The sequence below is a fragment of the Bidens hawaiensis genome, unplaced genomic scaffold (genome assembly GCF_021521415.1).
Source record: "Bidens hawaiensis isolate Kalapana, Puna unplaced genomic scaffold, B.hawaiensis_p1.1 tig00020922_1, whole genome shotgun sequence".
Classification (NCBI taxonomy): Eukaryota; Viridiplantae; Streptophyta; class Magnoliopsida; order Asterales; family Asteraceae; genus Bidens; species Bidens hawaiensis.
The window spans coordinates 30564-46177 of NW_027493232.1; positions in this window are offsets into that span (position 1 = coordinate 30564).

Consider the following 15614-nt stretch of genomic DNA (forward strand, 5'->3'; position numbering starts at 1 on the left):
CATTGACTTTCGGTATCTCGATATGGGAACTTGTATATATTGGTTCTGGATGAAGCACACTAATGTGAGGTCGAAGACTCACTCAAAGATAAACCAAATATAACTAATTAGATAGCAGTAAGTGGGTGTCAAACACAGGGAGTTGTGGAATGCGTGTTTACCAGTAGTTGAACAGACTATGAAATTAAACTAAAGTTATATAAAAAGTAAGTTCAGATTTGATTGTTTGGTTTTTAGATTAACTAAATTGAAATAAAACACTTGCAACACAACTATTGAGATCTGAAAACTAATTAAACGAAAGCGATCATCTTAGATTTCAGGTTTAAATCAACACTAATGTTCATGCTTACTAGAGAACTACATAGACATAGTTCATGTTTGATTACTTGTTAGTGTTAAAAGGGAGCTAAGCACTTGGATTAATGGTTGTTACCCGAAAATCAATCAACTAATATTCAACCCTAATTTCTCCCTAGATATCTCGATTGCCAATGGCACCAAGAACGTATGGTTTAGATTATGACCAAACACAAGCAACAATTTACAAACAATTAATCAAACACCATAACAACTAAACAAACATTGCAAAGCCATTATTCTAGAAATCAAAGCATACAATACTGTATCAATAAAACCTTACATCCAAGATGATCACAAAGGGAATTAGCTACTCATAGTTTGGTGAATCATTGCTTCCATTGTCTTGTTTATAGCAGTCATAAACATAAAATAATGATTACAAACCCCAAAATAATGTTTTTGTTCTTCACAAATCGTCTGCAAGTCGTCCCAATTGAAAGATAGATGAAAAGACCAGCCAAAACGCTTAATAATAAGAAGAAAAAATGGCAGTTACGGCTAGGACTTCACGGTCCAGATTGGACCCACGGTATGGTGGGTTCTGGTACTTTTGTTCCCCATTGACCGTGGCCCACGGTCAACACCATGGACCACGGTGGAGTGGTCTATCACTTTCTTATTTTCTTCATATTTTTCTCGTTCCAACTCCGTTCCCTTCGCCGTTTTCACTCGTGTTCTCGTATTGTCATCCTTTAACTCCTCCTATCTGCAATCATACGAGCAACTGTAGTCAACTAATTCCACAAAATTAAGTTGGTTAAGCAAATACATTTATATCTTTTAACTTGCTTAATGGTTTCCCTACGAGTCACTCGTCACACACAAATCTAATTACTCAATCTACCAAGGTTCGACAAAGATGTGCAAGACCTCCAAGAGCTTTAATGGTGGCCCAATATGAAAGGAGACATAGCTGTCTGATGTGTTTCAAAGTCAAAGTTGAACACCATAAGCCACCTGGATTGCTACAAAAACCTGAGATCCACAGTGGAAATGGGATCAAATCATAATTAACTTTTTAACCAAATTGCCACAAACACCCAATAATCACAACGTTATTTGAGTAATTGTGGATATGTTAACAAAGTCTGCTCATTTCAAATCCATCCAAGAAAAAGATAAGTCGGTGGTGCAAAGGCTCTTTCATTTGCGTCTGTCTCTAGGGCTCTTAGCTGAACTATCATAGTGTTTCAGTGAGAAGATAAAACCCATCCAAGAAGGCAGTTGCGACCTTAGGATTTCTCTTTCTCTTCCTGCTGCTCCAAAACCAGCAACTGATTGATGAAAAAGAAATATATCAATAAGACCAGATCATATGTAGAGAGGGAAACTACTCCTCTGATTCACCTTGGGTGTTGCCTTAGTTTGCTAGCTTCGTTGTACAGAATGACCGGACTGACTTCAAGGAAGTTTTTGTGCTAAAAAAAAAGAGTTGTGTTCTCTACCGAAGCCGTTATTGGGCTTTCCTTTTCACCAGGGAAACTCCCACGAGATTTAGGGTAACCTCTGTCTTCATGTTCACATCGCTCGCCAAGCATGGCATGCCAGTTTCAATTATCTCTTCCAGGAATGGTCGTTTTGTTTCTCGATTTTGGCAACCTCTTCATGAATCACTAGGAACTAGTTTAGATGTTGTGGCACCCGGTCAAAAAGTCAATATTCGTAAGACTCTTAATATTTTTTAATCATATTTACGCTACATAAACATACTAGAGTATATGCATTGTTCATTTGATCTTTCATAGTTGATTCTTAATGTGCATCTTTAGATATTCATTTAAGATTGAGAGATCAATGGTTCATAATATATGTATATACGCAATTTTATAAAACACGGGAACACACACGCGTACGAAGTATTATACACTATGCATACGCGAACTCGTTTCGTTTAACACTTGGATAAGTAAACAAATTAGCATATCTATATTTAAGTTATTCGTAATTAGCTTAGAATTAACCTTTAGTACGATTAATTTACAAATTAACTAGTACTTTGTATTCTAAACTACACTGCTCAAAGACCTTGTGCTCGATTTGCATGTATGCACCCATACTCATACAAACTAATAAATAATATAAAGGGAAAAACTAATAATAAAACATGGTAAGAGTAGAAAATAAGAAAACCAAAATATAATCCTTGCCATACCAATACCATGCTATCTTTCTTTTTTTTCATGGATACTCGTCGAATCACCACCCTGCCCACACAAATACATTCATTTGATTGTTGTGTGTTTGTAAACTTCATCTTCACTAAACACTTTGAATTTATTTAAGTGAAGTTTCATTATTTCATTTTTATTATATATTATCACAACAAAAATACGCACATACCTTTCTCGTTCCAGCTTTCTGTCCAAACAAATTCCTCCACTTTGGACGGTGGTATCTCCCTCTCTACGACTCCAAATATAAAGTTTCCACTTGGATTTTAAACCTACATGACTTCCTAGGAGAACCTCACTAGTTTTACTCTATTTGGTGGTCGAATTCTTGCCCAAATCTAGATAACTGAAGCCTTTGTTGGGTTCTATACGGGTGTAGCCCCGGCCCGTCTTGGGTTGGGCAGTTGAAGACTAGAAGGGTTGAATGGGCTGGCCACCCACTCAACTTTAGTGGCCCGTTTTATATTATTTCTTGTAACTTATGGAGGAAGAAATAAAACCCTAGTTAGCCTCCCTATATAAACAATGTTGTATCTTGTAATTTCTCGAGCACCTCAATAAAAGAAGAGACCCTGTTCGTTGCCCGTGGACGTAGGTTACACACCGTGACCGAACCACGTAAATCCCGTGTTCGTATGTATTGCTTTACTCCTATACAATTATTATTATTAGCAATTGTGTGTGTTCGTGAAACCCACTTTCGCCGTCATTGACTTAATATATTACATTGAATTCTGTGATTTGTTTGTGGATACCTATTGCCATCGTCCAAGCATTTTTTCTCACTACCATTATTAATTAATTTATATAGCCTACAATCATATTGTGAAACTCGATCAGAAGGAAGCAAGCCGTGCATGTTCATTCGCTTTCAGGTTCTGTTTTATATTCGTTTGGTTACTTGTTTTTATTAATTTAAGTTTTGTTTTACTTCTCGTTTAGCTGCTGCGCTTATTCGTCTCGTATTATTATTCGTTTTAGAAATCAATTAGAAATACCGTTGTATTGTGTTGATTTCTGTTACCCTATCCGACTCCTTTCGGGTCAGCCGCGTACACGTAATACCTAACAAGTGGTATCAGAGCCAGTGTTGGCTCTCACTCTTTGATCTCCGGTATTATGGCTGATGAGGGTAAAACGAAAATCGAGAAGTTCGATGGACAAAACTTTGGATGGTGGAAGATGCAAATCACGGATTTGCTAATACAGAAAGATCTAGATGTGGCTTTGGAGGAACCGCCAGAAAAGATTACAGATGAGTGGAAAGCTATTGAAAAGAAGGCGAAGTCAACAATTAGGCTTGCCTTGTCTATGAACGTGGCGTACAACATCTTAGACGAAACCACAGCGCGTGGAATCATGGAGGCGTTGTCAAACATGTATGAGAAGCCATCATCTGCAAATAAGGTGTTCCTAATCCGGGAGTTGGTAAACACACGCATGAAAGGGGGAGGTTCTGTTACCGAACACATATACACCTTCAATTCTCACCTGAGACGTTTATCATTGGTGAAGTTCAAGATTGATGATGAATTGCAAGCTTGCCTACTTTTGTCTTCATTACCTGACAGCTGGTCAGGAACAATCACTGCAGTCACCAGTTCAGTAGGTTCGGATGCCTTGACTTTCAACAAAGTTCGTGACCTGATTTTGAATGAAGATTCTAGAAGGAGGAATAATGGAGAATCATCAAGCACTTTGCTAAGTGCTGAAGGTAGAGGGAGAAGCAAGAACAAAGGAGGCAATAGGGGTAGATCAAAATCTAAGAAAAGAAGCAAATCTAGACCAAGAAAAGATATTACCTGCTGGAATTGCCAGGAGAATGGCATTTCAGAAGTCAATGTACCAACCCTCCAGCACCTCAACAGAAAAAGGAAGTAAAATCTACTTCGGAAGTAAATGCTGCTACAAATGAAGTTTCAGATGATGAAGCCCTAGTCTGTTGTGTTGAGAACACAGTTGAGTCTTGGATCATGGACTCTGGTGCGTCTTTCCATGCCACGTTTAGCACAAAGAGCCTAATGAATGTTAGAACATGAAACTTTGGTAAAGTCCGTTTGGCGAATAATGAGGCTCTAGATATTACCGGGATGGGGGATATCGACTTGAAGACTTCTTTAGGAACTACATGGACTCTGAAAGATGTCAGAATAATTCCTGGGTTAAGGAAGATGCTGATTTCTATTGGGCAGCTTGATGTTGAAGGTTATAGTGTTACTTTCAGAGGAGGGCAATGGAAGGTCATAAAAGGTAACTTGGTAATTGCTCGCGGGAAGAAAAAGGGTACGTTGTACATGGCAGAAATCTCAGCGGGAGAGGTGAATTCAGTGGCTAGTGGACCGAGTCCATCATGTTTGTGGCATCAACGACTCGGCCACATGAGTGAGAAAGGTTTGAAGATACTGGCAGAGAAAGGAAAATTCCCTGATTTGAAAAAGGTGGAACTTGATACAGGGTTCTGTGAACCTTGTGTGCTTGGCAAGAAGAAACGGGTCACCTTCATAAAATCAGGAAAAACACTTAAAGCAAAGAAACTTGAGCTCGTTCATACTGATGTGTATGGACCAACACCAGTATCATCATTAGGAGGCTCCAACTACTACATTACTTTCATTGATGACGCTACACGGAAGCTATGGGTCTATTTTCTCAAAAACAAGTTCGAGGTATTTGAGATTTTTAAGAAATGGAGGGCAGCCGTGGAGATGGAAACGAATCTGAAGGTGAAGTGTTTAAAGTCTGACAATGGTGGGGAGTACATCAGCAAGGAATTCTTTAATTACTGTGCTGAGAGGGGTATAAAGATGATTAATACCGTTCCCGGTACGCCACAGCAGAATGGAGTAGCCGAAAGAATTAATAGGACACTGAATGAAAGAGCTAGGGCAATGAGGTTAAATGCAGGGCTTCCAAAGACCTTTTGGGCAGATGCAGTCAACACTGCTGCATATCTTATAAATAGAGGACCGTCAGTTCCTCTTGGATTCAGACTTCCAGAGGAAGTATAGAGTGGAAAAGAGGTTAAATTCAAACATCTTAAAGTGTTCGGTTGTGATGCTTACGTTGGGATAAAAGATACTGAGAGGGACAAGCTTGACCCTAAGGCGAAGAAGTGTACTTTTATAGGCTATGGAGACACAAAGATGGGCTATAGGCTTTGGGATCCAGAGGCCAGAAAGGTATGTCGGGCTCGTGATCCGGTTTTTAATGAAGCAAGACTTTACAAAGATAGAAAGTCATTCACACAAGAAGTTGATAAAGAACATCTAGAGTTTGAAGATTCAAGTGAGAAGGTTGATAGTCAGAGCTCAGAAACATCAGAAGAGGTTTTGGAAGAAAATGCAGATGAATTTGAGGATTTCTCTGACAGTGGGAGTTCAGAGCCTAATACTGAACACTCTCCACTAGAACAAGAAAGATTACACCTCAGCTAGAGGTTAGGAGGTCTTCCAGAACCATTAGACCTCCTAAGAGATATTCTCCTTCTGTTAATTACCTTCTACTGACAGAGAATGGTGAACCACAGTGTTACTCTGAAGTAATGAGCTTGAAAGACTCGTCTCAGTGGGAGAAAGCGATGAGAGAAGAGATGGATTCACTTAACAAGAACGAGACTTGGGTTCTTACAAAGCTTCCGCCCGGGAAGAAAGCTCTTTAGAACCGATGGGTATTCAGGATCAAGGATGAAAGTGATGATACAAAGAGATACAAAGCACGATTGGTAGTGAAAGGGTTCCAACAAAAGCATGGGGTTGATTATAATGAGATATTTTCCCCTGTGGTAAAAATGACTACAATCAGACTGGTGCTTAGTATTGTGGCTGCAGAAAACTTACATCTGGAGCAGTTGGATGTGAAGACAGCTTTTCTGCATGGTGACCTTGAGGAGGATATCTACATGGCACAGCCAGAGGGGTTTCAAACAGTTGGTAAAGAAAGCATGGTGTGCAAGTTAAAGAAGAGTCTTTATGGGTTGAAGCAGGCGCCCAGGCAGTGGTATATCAAGTTTGATGATTTTATGGGCAGGAATGGATATAAAAGATGTGAGATGGACCACTGTTGTTATCTCAAGAAATTCGCCAGTTCTTATATCATTCTACTGTTGTATGTAGATGATATGTTGATTGCCGGTTCAGACATGTCAGAGATTAATAAGTTGAAGCGACAGATGTCTGAAGAATTTGAAATGAAAGATTTAGGTCCAGCCAAGCAAATTCTTGGCATGAGCATCACCAGAAACAAGAAGGACAGTTCTCTAACTTTATCTCAGGAGAAATACATATGGAAGATTTTAGAGAAGTTTAACATAAGCGATGAGAAAACCGCTACTCGAAGTGCACCTATGGGTAGTCATATTAAACTTTCTAAGGATCAGTCTCCTAGTACTGATGGAGAAAAGGCAGATATGGCAAAGATTCCTTATGCATCTGCAGTGGGTAGTCTTATGTATGCAATGTTATGCACGAGACCTGACATCGCTCACGCAGTGGGAGTTATTAGCAGATTCATGTCAAATCCAGGGAAAGCACATTGGGAAGCAGTGAAGTGGCTGCTTAGGTACCTAAAGGGAACTTCAAAGATGGCGTTATGCTTTAAAGGCAAGAATGCAACTCTTAAAGGGTTTTCAGATGCTGACTTGGGCGGATGTAAGGAGACTTATAAGAGTACTACGGGATATGTGTTCACTATGGGGGATACTGCAATCTGTTGGAAGTCTAGACTGCAAAAGAGTGTGGCACTCTCAACCACAGAAGCTGAGTATATGGCAGCTGCTGAAGCGAGTAAAGAGCTTGTTTGGTTGAGGACTTTCTTAGAGGAGTTAGGTAGGGAACAAACAGATTATCCATTGTACTACGATAATGAAAGTGCTGTGAAATTAGCCAAGAATCCTGTGTATCATGGTAAAACAAAGCACATTCATATGCGTTATCATTACATTCGGGGTTTAGTCAGTGATGGGACTATTCGGTTGGACAACATTAGGGGAGACAGGAATCCGGCGGATATGTTTACCAAGGTTGTGACCTTGGACAAACTGAAGCTATGTGTAGCTTCAGTTGGTCTCCAGGAATAGTGTTGAGGAGGTGGCGACGAACAGGTAGAAGACATGGTTTATATTGAAGACAAAAGATTACAGGTACTGGTGTGTTTACAGGTGGAGCAAGTGAAGACGTTCCAAGGCTCCAAGTGGGAGATTGTTGGGTTCTATACGGGTGTAGCCCCGGCCCGTCTTGGGTTGGGCAGTTGAAGACTAGAAGGGTTGAATGGGCTGGCCACCCACTCAACTTTAGTGGCCCGTTTTATATTATTTCTTGTAACTTATGGAGGAAGAAATAAAACCCTAGTTAGCCTCCCTATATAAACAATGTTGTATCTTGTAATTTCTCGAGCACCTCAATAAAAGAAGAGACCCTGTTCGTTGCCCGTGGACGTAGGTTACACACCGTGACCGAACCACGTAAATCCCGTGTTCGTATGTATTGCTTTACTCCTATACAATTATTATTATTAGCAATTGTGTGTGTTCGTGAAACCCACTTTCGCCGTCATTGACTTAATATATTACATTGAATTCTGTGATTTGTTTGTGGATACCTATTGCCATCGTCCAAGCATTTTTTCTCACTACCATTATTAATTAATTTATATAGCCTACAATCATATTGTGAAACTCGATCAGAAGGAAGCAAGCCGTGCATGTTCATTCGCTTTCAGGTTCTGTTTTATATTCGTTTGGTTACTTGTTTTTATTAATTTAAGTTTTGTTTTACTTCTCGTTTAGCTGCTGCGCTTATTCGTCTCGTATTATTATTCGTTTTAGAAATCAATTAGAAATACCGTTGTATTGTGTTGATTTCTGTCACCCTATCCGACTCCTTTCGGGTCAGCCGCGTACACGTAATACCTAACAGCCTTTTGGCATAAGTGCAACTGAATCAACATCCGAGGTGAACGATTCTAATGTGCTTACTTCATGTGCAGATGAAGTAATAGTTGCGGATCGGACTGATGAGGATGATGACTCACTCATTGACTCCATCGTTTCTTAAAATTTTCCTGTTTTTCATGTTTCGAATAACAATGCTACTGATGTGTGTGTGGGCTCTGTCTTTAAAAGCAAAGACAATTGTTTGGTCAATTTTTCTAGAACTTCAAAAGGCAGTGATCTGCTTCTTAATAAATTTGATGAACTTATAAGTCAAAATAAACATTTTTCATCTAAGTTTGTGAAAGAAAAGGATTCTTGTAATTTTAAATGTGAAAATTCTAATGCTAAGTCCAAAGATGGACAAACAAGCTCACACAACAGAGTAAGACCGAGAATCGGCCACAACAATTTTTTGTTAAAAGGCAAACCTGTTTCAACTATGGCATTCCGGTCACATTTCTAGGAATTGTTCTCATCTCCCGTATGTTCCATATTACAGACGCTATCAGAGGACTATGTCTCAAAATACCTATAAGAATTTTAACTCTAATAAAATGAGGTATTATAAGGCAAAGCCCTCTGACGGTGATTAGAGGAGAGACAAGGCTGACAGGTCAAGTTTTCATCATACCAAGCCTATTATAATTCAAAAGCGGAAAGGAAACATGGTTTCGAATCTGAGACCCAAGTGGGCCTCAGAATCAAAAAAGCTCAAACGGTCAAAGCCAAACGTGTCTCCCATTCGCAAACCGGAGACCAAATCAACTGTTTGTGTAAGTCACAAAGTTTTAAAACCAAAATACAAATGGCTACCCAAGTCTCCAGTAACAAAGTCTTCAAAGCATTCTGATTCGATTTTTAATAATCATGAAGATATGTCATGGCAACCCGTACCACGGTTGAATAAGTTAGGTTTACCCAGAACTACTATGGACTGGGTACCCAAAACTAACTAATCTCGCACATCGTGCAGGAACAGCTATGGGGGAATATTATCAGACCGTGGTTTGTTGATAGTGGTTGTTCCAGGCACATGACAGGAGACATATCTTAGCTAAGCGACATTTAGATTTTTAATGGGGGATATGTTTCCTTTACGCAAGGACCGAAGGGGAAGATTACTCAAAAGGTACTATGAGTAATGGTGTTTTGAAGTTCGAGAATGTAAACTCTGTTCCAGAATTGAACCACAGTCTGCTCAGTGTGTCGCAGATTTGCGACAAGGGTTTCTCAACTCACTTTACCAACAAGGAATGTTTGATTCTGAAGCCTCGTATCATCATACCAAAGGAGTGGATTTTGGTCAGATCCCAGAGAAAAGATAATGCCTACCTGATCGACATGAACAAGAACGTTCCTGACGAAATTACTTGCCTGTTTTCGAAAGTCAGAACATAATGCCATGCTTTGGCATCGTCGTCTTGGTCAAGTTAATGTCAAAACCCTGAATCGTCTTGTGAAAAATAGCATTGTTTGTGGCTTCCCAGTTAGAGATTTTGTGACAATCGAGAAGTGTGTGGCTTGTGCTTTAGGCTAACATCATCGCAAATCACACAAGCTAAAGCTGATCAATACAATTTCAAGCATTTTTCAATTGCTTCACATGGATCTGTTCCGTCTGGTTCATGTCTTGAGTCTTTCCCGCAGTAATCATTGTTTGGTCATCACCGATGACTACTCTCACTTCACTTGTGTGTTCATCCTGTTGAATAAAGGTGAAACTGCAGAATTGATCAAGTGATTCCTGGTGCTTATGGAAAATCAGTTGAATCTGAAGCTCAAGGTGATTCGCTGTGACAATGGCACGGAGATTAAGAACTCTACCCTGAATCATTTTTGTGCCGAAAAGGAAATTCTTCATCAGTATAGCTCAGCTCGTACTCCACAGCAAAACGGTGTCGCTGAAAGACGGAACCGTACTTTGATCGAAGCTGCAAGAACGATGTTATGTGATTCAAAGTTACCATTATTTTTATGGAATGAAGCGGTCAACACTGCCTGTTATGTTCAAAATCGGGTGTTGATCAACAAATCACAGATGAAGACTCCCTATGAGGTTGTTTATGGTCACAAGCCTACAGTTGCACATTTTCGAGCCTTCGGTTGTCCATGTACTTTATTAAATCTTGAATCGACTCCAAAGTTTGAAGCCAAGGCAGACAATTATTACTTCGTTGGATATGCTGGTCGTACTGCCTACAGAGTCTACAACAATGCATCGAAACAGATTGTTTAATCCTATGATATGCGTTGGCTAGAAGAAAATGAAACCGATGCTCATGTGGGTCTAAACTGGTTATTTGACTATGACAAGCTGTTTAAGTCATTCAATGTGTTTCCATAGCTGATGCAGAGAACTCAGATGCAGGTATCTCTACTGTTGTTGATGATGAAGAAGACGTTCCTACTATTCAGCAGTCTCCTATGCATAGTGTCGACCCGTCTAAATCATTGGACACTACTAAGTCGTCATCTGAAAATCTGGAAGAAGTTACCACCGAGACTGTGTCCCCAAAAGGGTCTTCTGCACCAAAGACTTCACCTGTTGAGGGGGAGAGTGTCATTCGTCAGATATTTGGTAGCTCTCTTTTCCATGATGCCATTCCAAATGAGTACATTGCTAGTACCTCGTACTCGCATAGCACTGCGGCATCGGGATGGAGGAATCCTCTCACTGAAGTTGTTGAGGATCCCACTAACTTACCTGCAATCTGTTCTGTTCCTGATCACTCCATTCCATCAAGAATTCAACGGGATCACCCTACTGACAATGTTATTGGTCCCCTTGAAGCTGGCATCTCAACCAGAAGTCAGACTGCAACCATCAACAATTGCTTGTATTCTTGATTTATTTCAAAGATTGAGCCTAAGAACTTTGACATGGCTTTGCAAAACCAAGTTGGGTTGATGCTATGCACGAGGAACTGAATCAGTTTGAGAAATTCAAGTTTTGGAGGTTAGTTGAGTTGCCTACTGGAAAGAAGTCGTTGGATACAAGATGGGTTTTTCGCAACAAGCAAGATGATACTGGGGTTATTGTTCGAAATAAGGCAAGGCTTGTGGTTCGTGGTTTCTGTCAGGTCGAAGGTTTGGATTATACTAAGGTGTACGCTCCAGTGGCTCGTCTTGAGGCCATTCGGATTTTTTTGGCATATTCATCTTACATGGGATTCACGTTTATCAAATGGATGTCAAGACAGCGTTCCTGTACGGTGAGGTGAAGGAGGAAATTTATGTGGATTAGCCATCAGGTTTTGTGGATTCAAAGCATCCATCGCACGTTTATAAGTTGGATAAGGCACTCTATGGCCTTCATCAGGCTCCTCGAGCATGGTATGCGGCGTTGACAGCTCATCTTTTGGAGCACTAGCATAAGCATGGAACCATCGATCAGACACTGTTCATAAAGACTGTCTGAAAGGATCTGATCTTGGTTCAGATTTATGTGGATGACATCATCTTTGGCTCTACCTGCACTACTCTCTATTCTGAGTTTGAGGAGGTGTGAAGAAAAGGTTTGAGATGGGTTCATTGGGGGGATGACGACATTTTTGGGTCTGCAAGTTCGTCAAAGCTCGACAGGCATTCTGCTACATTAAGGGAAATACGTCTAGAATATGTTGGCAAAGTTTGAGTTTCAAGATTCCAAGAATGCGGCGAATCCTATGGCTGAAAGACCGCTTCTTTCATCAGATCCTGAAGGGAAACCCGTAGATAAAACATACTATTGGTTGATGATCGGGTCCTTAATGCATCTCACAGCTAGTCAGTCTAACATCATGTTCGCAGTCTATCAATGTGCTCGTTTCCAGGCTAATCCTAAACTCTCTCATTTAATTGTTGTTAAACGTATCTTTAGATATCTGAAGGGGAAACTGAAGCTCGGTCTTTGGTATCCCAAAAACTCATAATTTGATCTGTATGCTTTTGCTGACAGCAATGATGGAGGTGATGATATTGACAGGAAATTTACTTCTGCTGGATGTCAATTCTTGGGGGATCGACTCATCTCGTGGCAATGCAAGAAACAACAAATGGTGTTCAGATCCACTGTTGAGGCTGAGTATGTTGCTACTTCTGCCTGCTGTTCACAGGTCATCTGGATGCAAAATCAATTGCTGGATTACGGTTTGGAATTTCTTGACACTCCTATTTTCTGTGATAATGATGCCGCCATTGCCATTGTTAAAAACCCGTTTCAGCATTCTAAAACCAAGCACATCAATATCAAATTCATTTTATTCGTGACTGTTACGACCGGAAACTAATTCATCTTGAACAGTTCCACACTGATAATAATGTGGCGGACTTATTTACGAAACCGGTCGGAACAGCCAGATTTAATGTGCTTATAGGGTTTCTTAAGATGCTGCGTTTTGATGACTAAGTATTTTTGAGGTTTAAATTTTGTACATAAATTTTTCTTGTCTGTCATAATTTCTGTGCAAATTCAGGGGGAGAAAAAGAAAAATACAAAAAGAGTGTGTGTGTGTTTTTAAATTAAAAAAAAATGTTTTGTTCTGTCGCTTAAAAATATGTCGGTTACTCAAGTTCAAGGGACATATCTTTATGTTTGGTCCCATTTTCAGTCTTTGACATATGGGATAGCCATTAACCTAAGGACTGAAAGTGACTGTGGCGACTAAATATAAAAAATTGTATAAGGTTTTTGTTTTTCTTTAACCATTTGATTTTAAGTTCTCTCACTGAAAATTGTGTCGGTTACCTAAGTATAAAGGACATATATTAATGCATGTTTGGTCCTATTGTCTACCTGTAGACATAAATGATAGTCATTTATCTGAAAACTGAAAGTGACTGGGGTGATTGAATCTAAAACTTGTTAATTAGGTTTACATATTGTTATTTAACCAACTTAAATAACACTATGTAATGTGCTCTCATAAAATATAAATCATCCATATGATTTATTTATTACACAAGTACATTGTATTTAGAAAATAAATCATATGGATAATTTATATTTTATGAGAGAACATTACATAGTGTTATTTAAGTTGGTTAAATAACAATATGTAAACCTAATTAACCTTGCATGTTTCTTTCTAAATACAATGTACTTGTGTAATAAATAAATCATATGGATGATTTATATTTTATGAGAGAACATTACATAGTGTTATTTAAGTTGGTTAAATAACAATATGTAAACCTAATTAACCTTGCATGTTTCTTTCTAAATACAATGTACTTGTGTAATAAATAAATCATATAGATGATTTATATTTTATGAGAGAACATTACATAGTGTTATTTAAGTTGGTTAAATAACAATATGTAAACCTAATTAACCTTGCATGTTTCTTAAGTTGTGTAACTTTTAAATATTGAAAGTTAACATAACTATTTATAACAAGTTTTATGTTATAAAATAATTTTTGAATTTGGACAAGGTAGAGAGAGGGTCCCCCCCCCCCCTTCTCTTTCTCCTTCCTATTATTTTATTATTATAAACTTGTTAGTGGAGACATGCAAATGATTCTATTGGTTCTATGGGTGGTGCCATATTTTGAAAGACTATTTTTTCATTCTTTCTTTCTTTTCTCTCAGCATAACACAACAACACACAAGTAACAAAAGACACAATAGAGGAAAAATCCTCTACTCTCTCTTCCTCTCTTCCTCTCTTTGGACGGCCAAGAGCAAGGGAACCAAGGAGTGTTGTCAAGTGTTACTAAATCCTAGCTACAAGTAGTATTTGTTGGAAAGCTTGGGGTATGCTAGCTTGAGGAGCTTCATATTCAAGTTCTTGCCTTCTTCATCATCATCTCCTTCCTCTTCCTTGGATTTGAAAGGTAGATTTAACATGCATGGACTTATAGTGACATGCATGTGTTTGATAGTTTGTATTTCGTATTTGGATCTGGGCTTGGGTTTTGCATGTGTAAAATAGGTTTTATACATATGAAATTAACAAGATTTAAAACTAATTTCCGCTGCGCTTTTCATAAAATTGGGATTTTATGACTTTGATAATCTTATTAAAACCCAACAATTATTATTCAGCTAAAGCTTTATAGAAGCTTAAAATTATTTTCAAATGAATATGGATCCAACTTTTGAAAAATGATGGATAAAATTGATTCTGTGTTCCTAACGTGTGAAGTTATTAGGCTAAAAAGGCTTTTGAACAGTCATTGATTTGTATGGTAGCTTTCCATGATAAGTAAAAGTTTGAAGTGATATAAACTAAATCTGCTAAACTTGTTGTGGAGAGTCATTTTGAATATGTTTGCATGTCTCTAGATACATCTCTCCAAATGATATGAAGAAAAGCAATTACCTAGTCATGCAGTAGCCCGTTAGTGTCTTGATTGCCAAAATATTGTGTTTCATTAAAAAAGAAAAAAAATTGTACATATATATGAATACTATTGCAAATTAAATTTGTTTTAAAAGCTTAAAGGGGCACCAGGGAACTACAAGGGTGGGGCAGACAAATAAGTCCTAAACACCCTGAATGTAAGGCTTGTAAGTCCAGATGGCATGTAAGTCCAATGTTCAACCTTAAAGCTTAAAATTATTTTTGTATAGAAAAATTCTTTTGATCAAGCACTAGGGGATTGGAGTCAAATAGGGGTGATCTGGGAAAGCCAAATACGCCTTGAGAAGAGATAAGGGGCATCATAAGTCCATAAGTGATGTCCATATAAGCTTTATGCCTAATTGAATCTAATCATATCACTAGCGCAATGAAAATCATGCTAATTACCTGCTATCAACCTTTTCACTATGTCACAATAATGCTGAAAATGAATCATTGTGAAAGTAATTTAATCAATATGATGTCATGTTCGGATCTTTTCATAAAGGGTGTTGCTTGTTTTTAAAAATAGCTAAAATTGGATCCCAAAACATGCTAAATCTACTGAAGGCCAGAAAGGTAAATTATTTTTGTTTTAGTTTAGTTTCTATTCTATTTTTTATTTTATTTTTACCTCATGTTTACCCGTGTCAAAACAAATGCCTTAAGAAATCAATTTTTAACATGAAATGGGATTATTTTAATGTCCTTGGGTCATTCTATTTGCCCCAACGGGCTCCACTATCGTGTGTTTTCGGTCCAGTTCGTTTGGCCCAAAATAGTTGTTTTCGGCCCATCTGGGTTCTCAGACCAGATGGATGTGTCT